The sequence below is a fragment of the Macrotis lagotis genome, chromosome X (assembly GCF_037893015.1).
Source record: "Macrotis lagotis isolate mMagLag1 chromosome X, bilby.v1.9.chrom.fasta, whole genome shotgun sequence".
Classification (NCBI taxonomy): domain Eukaryota; kingdom Metazoa; phylum Chordata; class Mammalia; order Peramelemorphia; family Peramelidae; genus Macrotis; species Macrotis lagotis.
Window position 1 is genome coordinate 261,921,427 of NC_133666.1, and position 15,311 is coordinate 261,936,737.

At 35.3% G+C, this 15,311-nt stretch overlaps 1 long non-coding RNA gene across 3 annotated transcripts in view; it reads right to left on the reverse strand.

Annotated features, from left to right (window-relative positions):
• The window catches only part of LOC141497995 (uncharacterized), a 40,641-nt gene that overhangs the window by 20,277 nt on the left and 5,053 nt on the right, over positions 1–15,311 (reverse strand). Inside the window, exons 2-4 of one of the 3 annotated variants that reach the window (XR_012471513.1) lie at positions 12,465–12,582; positions 11,838–12,007; positions 7,240–9,079 (exon numbers count right to left, since the gene is read on the reverse strand). This is a non-coding gene — a long non-coding RNA (uncharacterized LOC141497995). Of the gene's footprint in view, positions 1–7,239; positions 9,080–11,480; positions 12,008–12,464; positions 12,583–15,311 lie in introns of those variants that run through there. The other 2 variants (XR_012471514.1, XR_012471512.1) reach the window with 2 other exon arrangements.

The following is a 15,311-nucleotide window of genomic DNA, read 5'->3' on the forward strand; positions in this document are numbered from 1 at the left end:
CAGGGAGTCTGGAAGAAAATATAGCATGCAAAAAGTTTCTGTGTTTTTTATAGCAATAAAAGAATGTCAGAGGAAGAGAGGATATGTCAGGAATGAATTTCCTATTACTCTATACTCTATACTTGAAAGATATTGAAATGTTAAACATTAATGAAAGTCTCTTTGCTAAATAAAAATTCCTCAATTTCTTTGCTATGATCATTATTCTCCTGACTTTGCTTACTTTCTTTTGTATCATATGGGTGCTCCCTTTCATCACATAATGTAAAACTGCCCCTTTCATCATGTAATTTTTTTTACTACATTAAATATTCCACTTTGGTCAGTTATTCCTCTATTTAATGAATATCCCCCCTCATTTTCAGCTCTTTGCTACAGCCAAAACATTTATATTTTGTACACATGGATCCTGTTCTTTTTTGATCCCTTAGGGCTATAGGCCTATTGAGGTTATCAGTGGGTCAAAAGATATGTAAAACTTGTCAAAATTTGGTTGCCCAGAGAAGTTCATCAATATTGTGCATCAGTTTCAAGATGGCCTGCATGCCCTGGTAGTGGACAATGCTCTCATGATTTTCCAATCACCAATGGAGTGAAATAAAGTTGTGTCCTTGCTTCCATACTTTTTAGCATGATGTTTTCATTCATGTTATCAAATGCCTTCAGTGAGGATGAACATGACACTGCACTGCTGGCAAATTCTTCAACTTGAAAAAGCTTCTGAAGAAAAGATTCTGAAGATCACATGACAAAAGAAGATACCAGACACTGAGGTCCTTTCTTGAGCTAAACTGCCAAGCATTCAAATATTACAGAGAACACAACTATGATGGGCTGGTCACATTGTTAGAATAACAAATGTGTGCTTGCCAAAAAGATTATTTTATAGACAACTCACATAGGGCAAGTTTTCATGAGGGGGCAAGAAGAAATGATACAGTGACACCTTGAAAGTATCTCTTGAAGAACTTTAGAGTTGATAATTCAGCATGCAAAACCCTGGTACAGGACCACCTTGCATGGCAAGCCCTCATCAGAGAAGGTGCTGTGCTCTATGAGCAAGGAAGAATTGAAGCAGCTCAAAAGAAATGTGAAATAATAAGATTAAACACCCCAGGTGTTCACATGGATTATTTGTGTCTGACTTCTGGTAGAGCATTCCAAAATTGTATTGGTCTGATCAGTCACAGTTGACACACTATAATTTGTTTTTAACATACTAATGTTATTATGGTCTTCTTTGATAAAGAAGGACAAGAAACAACCAATAGTTTAGTGACTTTGGGGGTACAGTTCTGTAACTGGACTATTATCCAACATTATTATTTTCTTCTTTTATCATCTTTTTTAGTATGATAGGTGTGAAGACCTTAGATTTTATTTTATTTCTGCTTTTCTGGTAATTAAGTGTTTTGAAGCATTTTTAATATAGTTTCCATATAGTCTGTTCTTTTCCTTTGACCAATTTTTAATTGGTGAATGACTTATTAATTGGCTCAGTTTCTCATATATTTTATAACTGAGAATATTAAAAGAAATTTGTTACAAAGCTATATTGGGGAATGGTTGAACAAGTTGTGGTATATGAATATAATGGAATACTATTCTGCTATAAGAAATGATAAGCTCAATAGCTTTTGAAATAGAGAAACTTGCATGAAATAATGAATGAAATGAGTAGACTTCAGTAACAGAAATATTGTTTTAAAAATAACTTCAAGCAAATAGGTTATTTTGATGTTTATAAATAACCAAATTTATTATAAAGGACATGAAGAAAGATACTATCCATATCCAGAGAAAGAAATATGTATAAAACAATTTTACATATATAATCTTTTTGTCTAATGGTAGCCATCTCTAGGGTGGGGGTGTATGTGGGAGGAGGAAAAAAAGAAATTAACATGATTATTGGAATAGCAAGTTTCACATGGTAGATTTGTAGTTTCATATGGAATCATCTTTTTTTATTATACTATGCTATGGAGCTGCTTGTCTTATTCCATAAATTAAAAATAAAAAATTAAAACCAAAGATATTCTCCCCATGTATATTTATATATATATATATATATATATATATATACACATGCACATACATATACACATATAATTCATACTTGTATGTTTATGTGTACATACATACTTGTATACACACATGCCTGTATACACACATGTGTGTGCATATATATATGTATATATGAATACATACATACACACACATATATATTTATATAAAATTTTTTGGGACTATATCTCATATCTCACCTAAGTCAGAAGTACAGTAGCCAGTTCTAGAATTGATCAACATGGGTATTGATTTCAGTCCTGGCCTGGTTTATCCCTTTAGCAGCTTGGTGGCCCCTGCTCTTTGAATTTCATAATATTCATTTTGTAATTACTCCATAAATCAAATCAAATTACTTTTCTGTAGCTCAGAACTGCCAAGCTCAAGTGATCCACCAAACTCTGCCTCCTTTGAAATATAGAAATATAGGAGTTATTACTCCTATATTACTTCCACATCAAGTGAAAATTCTGCCCCACCCAGTTTATAGTTTACCTTCTTCTTTTGGATGGAGCAGTTCTTTTATTCAAAACCTTTTCAGTATTATGTAAATAAAATTGTTCATTTTATCTTCTGCATTGTCCCCATTCTTTGTTTGCACATAAACCCTTCTTCCATTCATAGATCTAAAAGGTAATATCTTTCTCTTAAAATTTGTTAATGATGTGACCTTTTGGATCTAAGTCCTATATCTATTTGAAGCTTATGTTTGGAGCTTAGTCTATGACTTAAGTTTTTTCAGATTATTTTCCATTTTTTCTCAGCAGAATTTATTGAATAATGAGTCATTACCCTTGTATCTCTGGGGACCCTTGACTTTATTGAACACTAGGCTACTAGGTTCATTTGTTTCGCTATGTTGTATGCCTAATCTGCTTCACTAATTGACCTCTCTCTTTTTCTAACCCATTTTGAGAAATATTGATGACTGATGTTTTGTAGTATAGTTTGATAAGATCATTATTTTCTTTGAGATTCTTGCCCTTTTGTTCTTTTAGATGAATTTTATTACTTTTTAGTTCTTTAAAGTATCCTTTGGAGCTCTGACTGGTATGACTGAATAAGTAAATGAATTTTGGTAGTATTGTCATTCTTACTGTAGGCTTAGTCTACCCATGAGCAGTTATCATTTCTCCAGTTATGTTGATATTTCTTTGTTCCTGTAAAAGTGTATTTTGAAGTGGAGTTCATATAGTTTCTGCTGTGTTTTGGTAGTTAAACCCTGAAATATTGTGCACACATATTCTGAATTATTTTGGATGGTATTTGGTTCCATTCAAATTCATTGGTGGATTTTGTTTTTCATATACTGAGATGATATATACTTTATTGTATATTCTTTGACTTTGGTCATTAGTTTCATTTAAATCTTTAGTTTATTTTCTAGTGTTCTCTAAGAAATCTACCATATCATCTGCAACATTCAATTTCTTTAAGCTGTCATACTGAAATATTTGTGGGGGCCAACCTCAGACAATTATCCATTTTCACTTAAAGTAAGTGAGAAGATGTTAGCTGAAATGCCTTTAATGCAGTGAGAATACATTTTGATCATTCACTAGATGAGGCTGTTATGTGATCAATTATAGACTTTTAGACAAAGTGGGAAAAATCCTAGGTATCTTTGAAAGTTATTGAATAAACTGGAGTGATATTTCCCAAGAAATTTGTTGACTAGTTGAGGAACTTGGTCACACTCAGTGAGGCTTGAATAAAATTATTTAAGCTTGTTGTAATCAAGAATTCAAGTATCTTGAAGTTTAGTGGTAGAAACTTAAAGCTAAGTCTCTGAGAAGGAAATGCTTGGAGAGGGGATGAGCACACCTTAACTTCACTTGCCTTTCCCTTAACTTTTTTTTGATTAGAGGAAGACTTAATGAACTCTGGAGGTTCAGAGGATTTTGATTTTTCATTGCTATCTTACTAGTGTCCTCATGACAGTAGTGCATGGTAAAAATGTCTGCCTTATGAGCTGAGGAAAACCTAGACATGCTAAGAAAAGATAGATTCATGGCTCTTTCCAGCAGAAGGTCCATACCCTTAAGGGGAATATCTTGAAGACCATAGGAAAAGTACTTCTAGGAATTATGAGTTTCCCCTTTGCCACACAAACATTTTAATCTTGAACTTATTTTCCCTGAAACTCTATATATCTTGTTCAGAGAATGTGTCACAGCCCTTTGTGGGGGGTGGTGGTTAGAGGGGGAGGGCCTTTTGTATCATCTATAACATGGCTGTAAATGGTAGTTCTCCAAAAGAGGTGTAGGAAGTCTGAGAGGGTTCTTGGAGGGAAACAAGATTGAAATTGCATCCCTTCCTTGGAAGGCATTTCTCTCTGTCCTAGGCAGGCACAGTTAATAACCAGTGTGAAGGTGGAGCTGTAAGAGACCAGAGAGGATGAGAGGAGGAACACCATCTATTTGGTGCAATGGTTAGAGCACCAGATCCAGAGTAAAGAAAATTAGAGTTTAAATATTGCTTCAGACACTAACTAGTTATGTGATCCTGGACAAACCACTTTGGCTCATTTGGCCCCAATTTCCTTGTCTAGAAAATGGAGATAATAATGGCATCTCCTTTACAAAGTTTTTTTTGTGGTGATCAAATGAGATCCTTTACTAGTATAATAAAGCATTCTGCAAATTTTAAAGGACAGTGTAAATGCTACTTATTATTATTCCAAGTTAATTAAGTCTTGTTAAATAATTGTTGCCAACTGATAATTATGTAGAAAAGAACAACAGTGGGGATTCATGAGCTACAGCATTAGAAAATCATACTCCCAGCTCCTCAGAGTCCCCTAGAAGCCTAAATAGAAATATAGCCAGGCACATTCTAGGAACCCACCCTGCCAGTGCCAGTTAAGTTGGGGGAAAATAGCTCTAGAGCCAATGCTACATATATAGATATGGATATCGATATAAATACATGTATATCTATATCTACAGATATATGGAAATAGTTATTGACAGAATAGTTTCAGAGCCAGTCATTATATATATATATATATATGTATATATATATACATATATATATATAATATGAATACTCATACAACACATATCTATATATCTACACATATACATATATATACACATGCATGTACATATATCTACACACTTATGCAAAATTTTATTTCATATGTCCTCAAACCTTCCTCTTAAAATCCTCCCTACCTTTTGGCATCAAATGAAACCTGTGTTTCCCTTGAAAATGCCACCTTCCTGATCATCTTCTCTTTTACTGTTTACTTCTCGCATGGTTCTTAACTTAGAGCCCCAGGGTAATACAGGTTACCCTGTTGCCATACATCCATAATATTTCCCAGTCACTGTCACAATGGCTCCTGTGAAGTTCATACTATCTAATGCTATGATTATTCTTGTTGCTGTCATCTGCCAACTTCAAAGTTACTTGCTTGCTTTACTCAACAACTTCAGCATCTTTCTGTTTTTTTCTCCTCTCTAAAACCCATGGCACAGTTGATGAGTTAGGTAGCTAAGAGGTTTAGGAGTAAAGTATCAGTTATTGAGTTTGAAAGACCTGAGTTCAAATCTTGCACCATACACTTGCTAGTTTGTTTGTCCTTGGACAAGTCACTTAATCTCTCTTTGCTAGTGTTGCCAAAGTTAAATGGAGATGATAATATCACCTACTTCATGTGATTGTTATGAGGGTGAAATTGAGACATCATATATAAAATGCTTTGCAAACCTAATAGGGACACATACATGTTACATGCTATTATTCTTATTAGTGACTTCAGTTTTCATATTTATTGTCCCACTAACCTCTAATTATTAACTTTTTTCATTACTGTGACCTTCACTTCCCCTTATCTTGTTTTTGAAGAGGACCAATGATGATATGTGATATCTTGTTCATGAATTGGATTTAAGTGAAGCAGAGTTAAAAAAAAAGTTGTCAGACTTCCAGAGTCATCAAAGTCCAGTGACAAGACAAAAATCAAGATAATTGGAGATACTTATGATTCACTGAATGACTTTGGTATCTTTGATATCTGACCAAGCTTTAAGGACTCCATAACACCTTCATGGCCTTATGTATTACTCTCATTTGCCTGTTCTGTCAAGGGAAGTCTTCATGTTCTTGGGCACACATCACCCTAACTCATCAATAAGTTTTACTCAACCTTAACCATGCATTAAGACTTTCTCATCACTTAAAATATGATTTCATTTATGATAGACTTGCCTTATCTAAAACTCATTCAGCCTGTAAGAACTCAAGGAAAACTAAGGTTGCAGTAACTACTTTCCATTATCTTGAAGTTGTTACACAATACTGTCATCTCTAGTTAAACTTTTTTTGCCCTGATTTTTTCAGCCCAGAGGCTAAGCCTATTGTTAGAAAGTTTTCTCCCCGATACTCCTTTTGATAGAAAGTCTAGTTCCCTGTCCCAATCTCTTAGAATCTTAGAAAAAAACTTCATTTTCTTCCTCTCTGTTCTTTTCCATTTTCAGAGTTAATATTGGTATCAATGTGCTTTCTCCATATAGTCAGTCTGGATTATGAAAAATGTTTAGATCCTTGTGTGATGCTCGATTGAATGGCCTAGAATAGGCCCTGGATAGTGATTTTTAGAAAGTGGGTTACCTTCTATGATTGCTTTTCTATTTGGGGTTCACTGTAGGAGGTCATCTCAGAATTCTGCTTATGGTCTTGGGAGTTTCTAAAAATTCCATTTCCTTAGGAAGTCTCTTTTAAATGCCAGTGAGAATGGTACCCATGAGAGTTTGGTGGTTTTATTACAAAGGCATATCAAATAGCAAAAAGCACAATAACTATGCTAAAGATCAGGAGAGACTCTTAAAAATAAATCCTTCCATCCTTAGAATCTTCTGCTAATTACTACAACGACATTTTTGTTCTTTTTGTAGTGATAAGTAAATGTTATAAACTCTATTATAACAGTAATAGATTTGTTTGTTATTTCCCAGCAATATTCCAGAGGGGGTCTTCTGATGTCCTTCCTTCCTCCTTCCCACCATCCCTCCATCCCACACTTCCTTCTTTCTTCCCTTCCTCCTTCCCTCCCTCCCTCCTTCCCTCCAACTCTCTCTCCCTTCCTCCCTCTCTCCCTCTCTTCTTCCTCCCTTGCTCCCTCCCTCCTTCCTCCCTTCCTCTCTCCCTCCCTCCCTCCCTCCCTTCCTTCCTTCCTTCCTTCCTTCCTTCCTTCCTTCCTTCCTTCCTTCCTTCCTTCCTTCCTTCCTTCCTTCCTTCCTTCATTCTCTAAAGAAATTGTGTTCAGTTTAATCGATGAGTATATGGCTTACAGTAAAATGATTGTACTTTGGAAGCAATTAAGATAAAAAACATGGATGATGATTAAGCATAAGCCCAACTAGGTATTCCTTTTTACAATTAGCAATCAAAGAAGCAACATGGCAAAGCAGACAATGTGCTAGATTTAGAGTTAAGAAGACCTGGGTTCAAATTCTGCCTCAGACAATTGAATGTCATTGAGGTTGTGTTTTCTCACTAGTAAAATGGGGAAAATGCTGCCAGAAGTAATTACTTCACAGGGTTGTTGTTAACCCCAAATGAGACCATATACATAATTTACTCAAAATTTTAAAGGGTAATGTAAGAGGCATTATTATTATTATTAATCATTTGGGTTCAAATTGTAAGAGCTGTGGAATGTAAACTTGTTTCTAGGGTAGTGTGGGCCCTGAGAAGGTACAGCTCTAACCTGGTTCCTTTGGTTTTGTGTGTACCACTAATTGTGTTATATTGTTTTGCTGAAAGGGAGATTAGAATCAATTAGGAAAAAAATTGAACTCTTTCCCATTTTTTTATGTTGTTGACAGGAGAAGACTTTGGATATGATCTTGGTACTGTAGAGGAATGAACATCTGAATCCAAAGGGTCCTGTTTTATTGGGGGGGGTTATTTGGAACAGGATATTAGTATTGGGGGTTTTGAAGGTGGGAGAAGGGTGCCAGAATGCTCTTGAGAAGGGCTTGTTATATGTGATTGGCTATGCTGGAAGGAGCCCTGTGTCACTGGGGCTGGTTGTATGACTTCATGATTTAGCAAGTTCAGGGGCTATTTGTAAATTCCTCATCTAGATATACATTTTACCTGTTACTTATGCAAATACAAGTCCGCTGAGATGTGTTTATTGAGAACCTCTCCTAAGCAAAATATGACCCGCAATCATTCCTGATGGCTATGGAATATTAGTGACCTAAACTTATTCTTGCATTCCCTCTCTTCTTAAAGCTCTAGAGTTTTGCACTAAAGAAAAATTTATTTGTGACAGGAAAGGTAGGGGATTATGGAGAGAAAAGTCTCACCTAAGGCAGAAGGGGAATTACCCATACTTCAGGGAGTTCTGTTTTATACCCCCTTTGGAGCATAATGGGAATATAGGCTGTGAAAGAGGGACACCATATTGATAGATCATTGTAAGGGAAGGGGGACATTGGGCTGGCAAAATCCTGCCATTCTGGATGACTGAATACTGTGGTACTGTGACAATGATTGCCCAAGGGAGAAGAAAGTGATTATCCAGGAAGAAGTCTGCCTTCCTTCATCCTATCAAAACCCTATAGCTAGTTTTAGTTCTGCTACTTGGTATAAATCATTGTTTTCTTACCTATATTTCTAATTTTGTCCAGGTGGGTACCTCCTTTACTAGTGTTAGTAGATGGACTTTGAGAGGTTATAGTCAAAGAATTCATCATTTCAATCCAATAAGGCCATGAGTCCCTCTGAGCTAACAATAGTTACATTGGTTCTAAGAAAACAGACATATAAATAGAACCAATCTCTGATCCCCATTTGGAAGCTTTTCTAGCTTAAGAGATCCAACCAAAAATTTAAATCTGCTGACATTACTTCCCAGATCCACAGTCACCTCTACACCATGATGAACCTTTGGAGTAGGGCCATAGTGGCAGATACCAGGCAGGAATGATGATCCTGAGTGGAGATGTATCCAGGTGACACACTAGGTGTTTCAAAGTTACCAAAATAAAGGACTCTGGAGGAATGAAAATGCATATGAAGATTTTTAAAATGACCAGTGGGACATAGCACTGGGATTTGCAGATGTTTACTGAAAAGAAACATGCTTATTCTGCATCAAATTTGCATATAGACATCCCTTGTTTATTTCTCTGCCATTTATCTTTCATTTTTAATAACCCATGGGATGTTGGAAATTTATCAAAGACTACTTATTGTTTCAGAGGCAAAAAACCCCCTGCAAACCATTTCTGCCTGTATATACCAATTTTTTAACAGCATAGGTTTTTGAAAATTTTTTTTCTGTAGGTTCTTAAAGGCTATACCAACACAGAAAAAGTCAGAGGTGGGGCTTAGAAAGAGTTATCTGAATAAGACCATTTTTATTACAGGATGGAAATACCAGAACCGTGCAGGATTCTTAACGCTGAGCACATGGATCAATTTACCTTTATAGTTGTTTACGGAAAAGTTATGTTGATTGAATACATTGTGATAAACTAGCCATCTTTGTTACTTTCAAGACCAAAATTCCCTCCCAGTTCACCATTCTCCTAGATGTTGATGCTTCTCCTTATTGGAATATAAGTAGAAAGTCTCTTTGTAACTGTATCTTCAGAACAATCCTTGGTATAGACACTTGATAAATGCTTATTCATTCATTTGTTCATTCTTTCATTATTCATTCACTTACAAGGAATTAACTTAAAATAAGAATAAGGCAGAGAAGGAGACATCTGAATTTTGTCTTTTAATCTCCCTTTTGCTAACCTTCCTTTAACATATTTAGGAAATAATTATTTCCTTTGGTGTCATTCCCCTTCCATGGAGAACTCCATGTTTTAGTAGACTTTATGAGTTACTATGACCATGTGCTCTCTAAACACCTGCACCCCCACCCCAGCCCCACAATGTCTCTGAATTTAGGTGGGCAGCTTTCCTCTCTAATAGACAGACATATGTTCATTACTAGAGGCAAACTGGAAACCTTACTAGCTTGGCAGGGCCTGCTGCAGCTTGTTCTCTACTGATAGAGCTTTCAAGAACTTGGCATCACCTTCCTGACAAGGTGAGATATAGCAATAGGCATAGGAGTGGAGAAAAATATGGAATGTTTTATGAATTTAAATACCCAATTCTATGGGGAGCAATCCTATTTAAAGGATTTAGCAATAGTAAAGATTGTGGGTTTTACTATTGGTACAACTTATACTTGTTGTACTTTGGTAAAACTGGAAGTTAATTATTCTTCAGTGTTTCCAGATTTCTAAAAGCTACTTTCCTGAATATGTTCATCAGGGTTCCTTTAACTGGGGTTTAAGGAGCTTGGTTTTAAAAATGTTTTGATATCTCTTTTTCAATTTAATTGGTTTTCTTTGTAACAACATCTATTTATGCACTTAAAACATTAGTATAGGAAGGGGTCCATAGGTTTCATCTGTAGACTGTCCAAAGATGGGTTCTGATGCAAAAAGGCTAAGAACCTTTGTTTGGCTGTTCCCCTAGTCTCATTGTATGTTTTAAACCTTTGAAAGTTAGGAGACAAAGTTTATAGAATTTTAAAAATATATTTTTTCTTCTCCCCAATTACATGTAAAAACAAATTTCCATATTCATTTTTTACAAGTCTGAGTTCCAAAATTCTTTCCTTTACTCCTTGATAAGGCAAGCATTTTGATATGGATAATACATGTACAGTCATGTAAAACATATACTGTGAAAGAAAACAAAGTGAGATCATAGAATTAAAGGAGCATAGATTCTGAGTTGAAAAGGGGTTAAAAGGTCATTTACATTAGCTCACTCCTTTTCAGATGGAGAAACTGAGGTCCAAAGAGTTTAAGTGACTTGCCTAATGTCAGAGGTAGTGAACTGTTTCCATGCTAGAATATAAGCATTTGAGTAGAGATCATTTTATTCTTTATAGTTTAATTTTAACACCTAGTGTCTGATATGTAGCATGAACTTAATAAATATCTATTGCTGGACTGATTGACTAGAAAGGTCAGATTTAAACTCAGTAGATGGTCTTAGACTGCTCCTTCCTATGGATTAGCTCTGGAAAATGTTCCCTGGATGGCCCTAGTTCTGCTACAAGGCTCCTTCATAATTTCATGAGTCACAACATTGGTGATATCATCTGTTCTTCTCTACTCTCCTTTTTCTTTGTTTTGTCTATTCATTTATTTTTTATTTAATTTTCATCCATATGCACATGTATAGTTACAAAATTTCCTTCCACCCTCTTTTCCTACCCCTCTCCCCTCAGCAGCGAACAGTCAGGTTAGCATTGTACATACATATTTTTGATAAATATGTTTACAAATTAGTTATTTTCAGTATGAGGAATTAGGATTAAGGAAAGAGATGCATAAGAGATACTTTTTATAGTGTTCATCAGATTTTGAAGGGTTGGGTTTGTATTGTGTGTGTGTGTGTGTGTGTGTGTGTGTGTGTGTGTGTGTATGTGTGTGTGATGAACACTATGTTTTGTTTTGTTTTCATTTTCTTCTTCTGGATGGGAATAGCATTGTCTATATCTGGTCTAATACAGTTGTCCTAGCTCTCTGAACTGCTGAGAGGAGCTGCTTCCATTAAGGTTGATCATTTCACAGTGTTGTTTTTTACTAACCCTTTTTTATCCTTAAGGATAGAGATCTCCTAGAAGGTCCCACATATACACAAGAATGATGTTTTTTTTCTGGTAGTCATAGCTGAGTATTGTCTCTTATGAGTGAATAAATGACAAGAGTGCTCTAGGAGAACTCACTCACATGTTTTGCTCCTGATGAGGGTGTTTCTGACCATTCCATATGATTGATAGTTGAGTTGCCATTGGGAGCTCCCTTTCATTACATAAGTCATAGAAATGCATTTTCTTTCCTGAGTAACTTTTACTTCCCTGGGTCAGTAGGTCCTGTTGTCAGATTGTGAAACCAATAGACTGAAACAAGAAAAAAAAGGCAGAGTTAAGACTACAAAGAGCTTGACTGAAAGTTACCCCTTCAGGGGGAAAGCTTCAGAACACCAGCAAGCTACTTCTACAAGCTGGGAATTATTTATTTGTCATATGGGTTTTTTAAGCTTGTGTCTACTTTCTTTTGGTCTATGTATGTTCTACTGTAATTGTTACAGACTTTAGGTGGTGAAGAGTTCCCAATTCAAACAGAAATTTGTATATTTATGGCAGTATAACAAGGGAAGGAGGAAGAAACAGAAATTCCTTCCACAATGGTAGTGGCATGGGCATAGAAAAGGAGTAGCAGGGGTGGGGAAAGGATTAAAGGGAAGGAGTAAGGTTATGGTAAAAGTAAATGGTAAAAAATATAAATGTAAGATGGTAAAGAGTAAATGCAAAAGTTAAAAAAAAATGGTAAAAGTGACATTGGGAAGTACTATACCAGACCATGAAGAGAGGAGGAACTGCTTATCCACAAGGGTCCCAGCTGCACAAACAGTTTCTCAGTTTAGTGTAGACTGACTGACAATTGTCTTGATTCCCAGAGACATACAGGCGATCTAGTTTGGGGTGCAAGCAACAAATTATGTCAACTGGGTGAGTGAGGTCCTTCATCTTTGACACCTTCAAGACTTCTATATTCTGGGTCCAATGTTTCTAGAAAACATGGCAATTTATAGAGACAACTTCACCATATTCGAGTTGGAAATATTGTGGTTAATAGCTAATTAAGTAAAGCTAACTTACTGATATCAACCAATAGGCATGGAAAGAAACATACCAATGGGGGCTAATGATATATAGAATTAGAAAAGATAGCCCCCCCCCAAATTCTCAGATTAAGAAATCTTGGAGCCTTGAGGGCAAAATGTTTGGCTGTGTTGGTTGGTTATTTGATTAAAGCTCAATTTAAATGAAAGTTATATTTCATTTTTTGTCTTTCTTTTAGGTTTTTGCAAGGCAGTGGGGTTAAGTGGCTTGCCCAAGGCCACACAGCTAGGTAATTATTAGATGTCTGAGGCTGGATTTGAACTCAGGGACTCCTGACTCCAGGGCCTGTGCTCTATTCACTGTGCCACCTAGCTGCCCCTAAATGAAAGCTATTATTGGAGTCTATAAAAGGGGGCAACTAAGCTGTTTTAGAAGGTTGCTGTATATTATAGAAAGATATTCAGATGTGAGCTATTATATGTTGATATGAATAATAATATTTGTTTCCCTATAGCCTCTAATTAGCTGGATTCCATGGGTTATGAACTTTTAAAAATTAGGAATGTGTTCATATCATCTCCTGTACATAATACTATCAACTATGCTAAGTTACTATAACTAAGCCATTGAGTTCTCTTTGATTTAGGTGGGCAGCTTTCATTTACCAACTCTGTTTTGCTACTTATCTGTAGGTAAATCGCTTGACCTTCTTAAGTTCTAACTCCTGTTCTTCAAAAAATGAGAGTATTGAATAAAATGGCTTTTAAGTTCTCTTCTAGCCATGACATTTGTTCTTATGGACACCTCCTTTCATTCCAATCTGTGGAAGTAATGATCCTCCTATGTGTTCCATATTCCTTTTTTCTCTCATGGTCCAAGGCCTCAAAAACTATCTGGTCTCTCTTACCATTTCTTTACAATCTAATGGGTTTAGGTTATTCTCCTTCTTAACATTGGTGGACTCTTGTTCAGTACTTTCTTTATTCCAATACTGATATGTTTCTTGGCTGGAAAATGAACTCAGGTCAATCAATTAGAATAGATTGTACATTCCCTACCATGGCAGACTCATGAGATGATAGGATCCAAGATAAAGAACTAGAAAGGAGGTCATTCAATTCAACCCTATCAATTTTATGGACCAGGAATTAGGGCCCACAAAAGCTAAGTGTTAGATCAAGGTCATACAAACAGGATTTGAACCCAGGTTCTATTAGTCAAAAATCAGTGCTCTTTTCATTCTCCCATAGTGTGAAGAAATAGCATGGTGAAAGAATAGAATAGATCACCAGACTTAAAGTCAAGAAAGATCTGGGTTTGAGTTCCATTTCTGAACACGGACCTCTCATATATACTCTCTGAATTTCATTTTTCCCATCTGTGTAATGGGGATAATAATGCCTGGAGCACTTGTATCATAAAGTTAATTTAGGGATGAGGTAATGAATTTAAATTTGTATTAAAAATTGAGTTTTGTTCAAATGCTTTCTGTCATTAAACTTCTTTCCTCTTGAGGACTATCCTCTGAGAATTTCAGATAATGTCTTCAAAATGATAAAGTATGTATCTTTCTTGTATCTAGTAACTCAAGGATCTATCTTCCAAAATAAGTTATTTGATTATTTTTTTGTTTTTACATCAACCTTATTTCTCCACATATCCTCTCACCCTCAACATTATCCAGAGAATTTTGTAACAAAGGATAAAACGAGGGGAAAGAGATTTTCAGCAAAACTAATCAACCCAGCAGTTATCTGCCACTACTTGCAGGGCTTCACATCCTAGTTTCCCATTTCTGCAATAAAGAAAGGGAAGCACATTTTTTTTATCTTGTCTTTAGAGTCAAACTTATATATTGCAATTACATAGCATTTCATTTCATTTATTTTTAGTTGTTATTCTTGTTATAGTCATTCTGTATATTATTTTCTGAATCTGCTTATGTTGCTTTGGATTTTCTCATATAATTCTTCCTATGGATTACTTCTTATGGTGCAGAATATTCTATTATATTCATTTGATACATTGTCATTCTTCAGTTGAGGAACATCTTTGTTTCCATTTCTAAGCTATTTTAAAAAGCACTCATTTAAATGTTTTGGTACATATGGAATTTGAATCTTGGACTTTTTGAGGATTATCTTTCTAGCAGTGAAATCTCATGATTAAAACACATGGGCATTTTAATTGTTTTCTTGGCATTATTCCAAATTGCTTTAAAAATGTTTATACCTATTCACAGCTCCACCAATAATGAATTGGTGTGCCTGCTTTTCTAAAACCTTGCCATCATTCATGTTGGTGTTTGGTAGGTGGTTTGGACCTAGAAATGTGACAGCATTAATTTTTAGATTGTATTATTTCTGAAATTCTAGTGCTGTTCAGGAAGAATTTTATTTATTGTTCTTGAATAATGATATTCTTTTTATTAAAATTGGTGCTATTAATAGGGATACACTTTGAACTGATTTTCTAGAAGTGTGATTAGGTTACATCAATAATAAATCAATAAAAATAATCATCTAAGAAAAATAAATTGAATGAAGTAAAATAGGGAATAAGAAAAGAAAGGTATCTC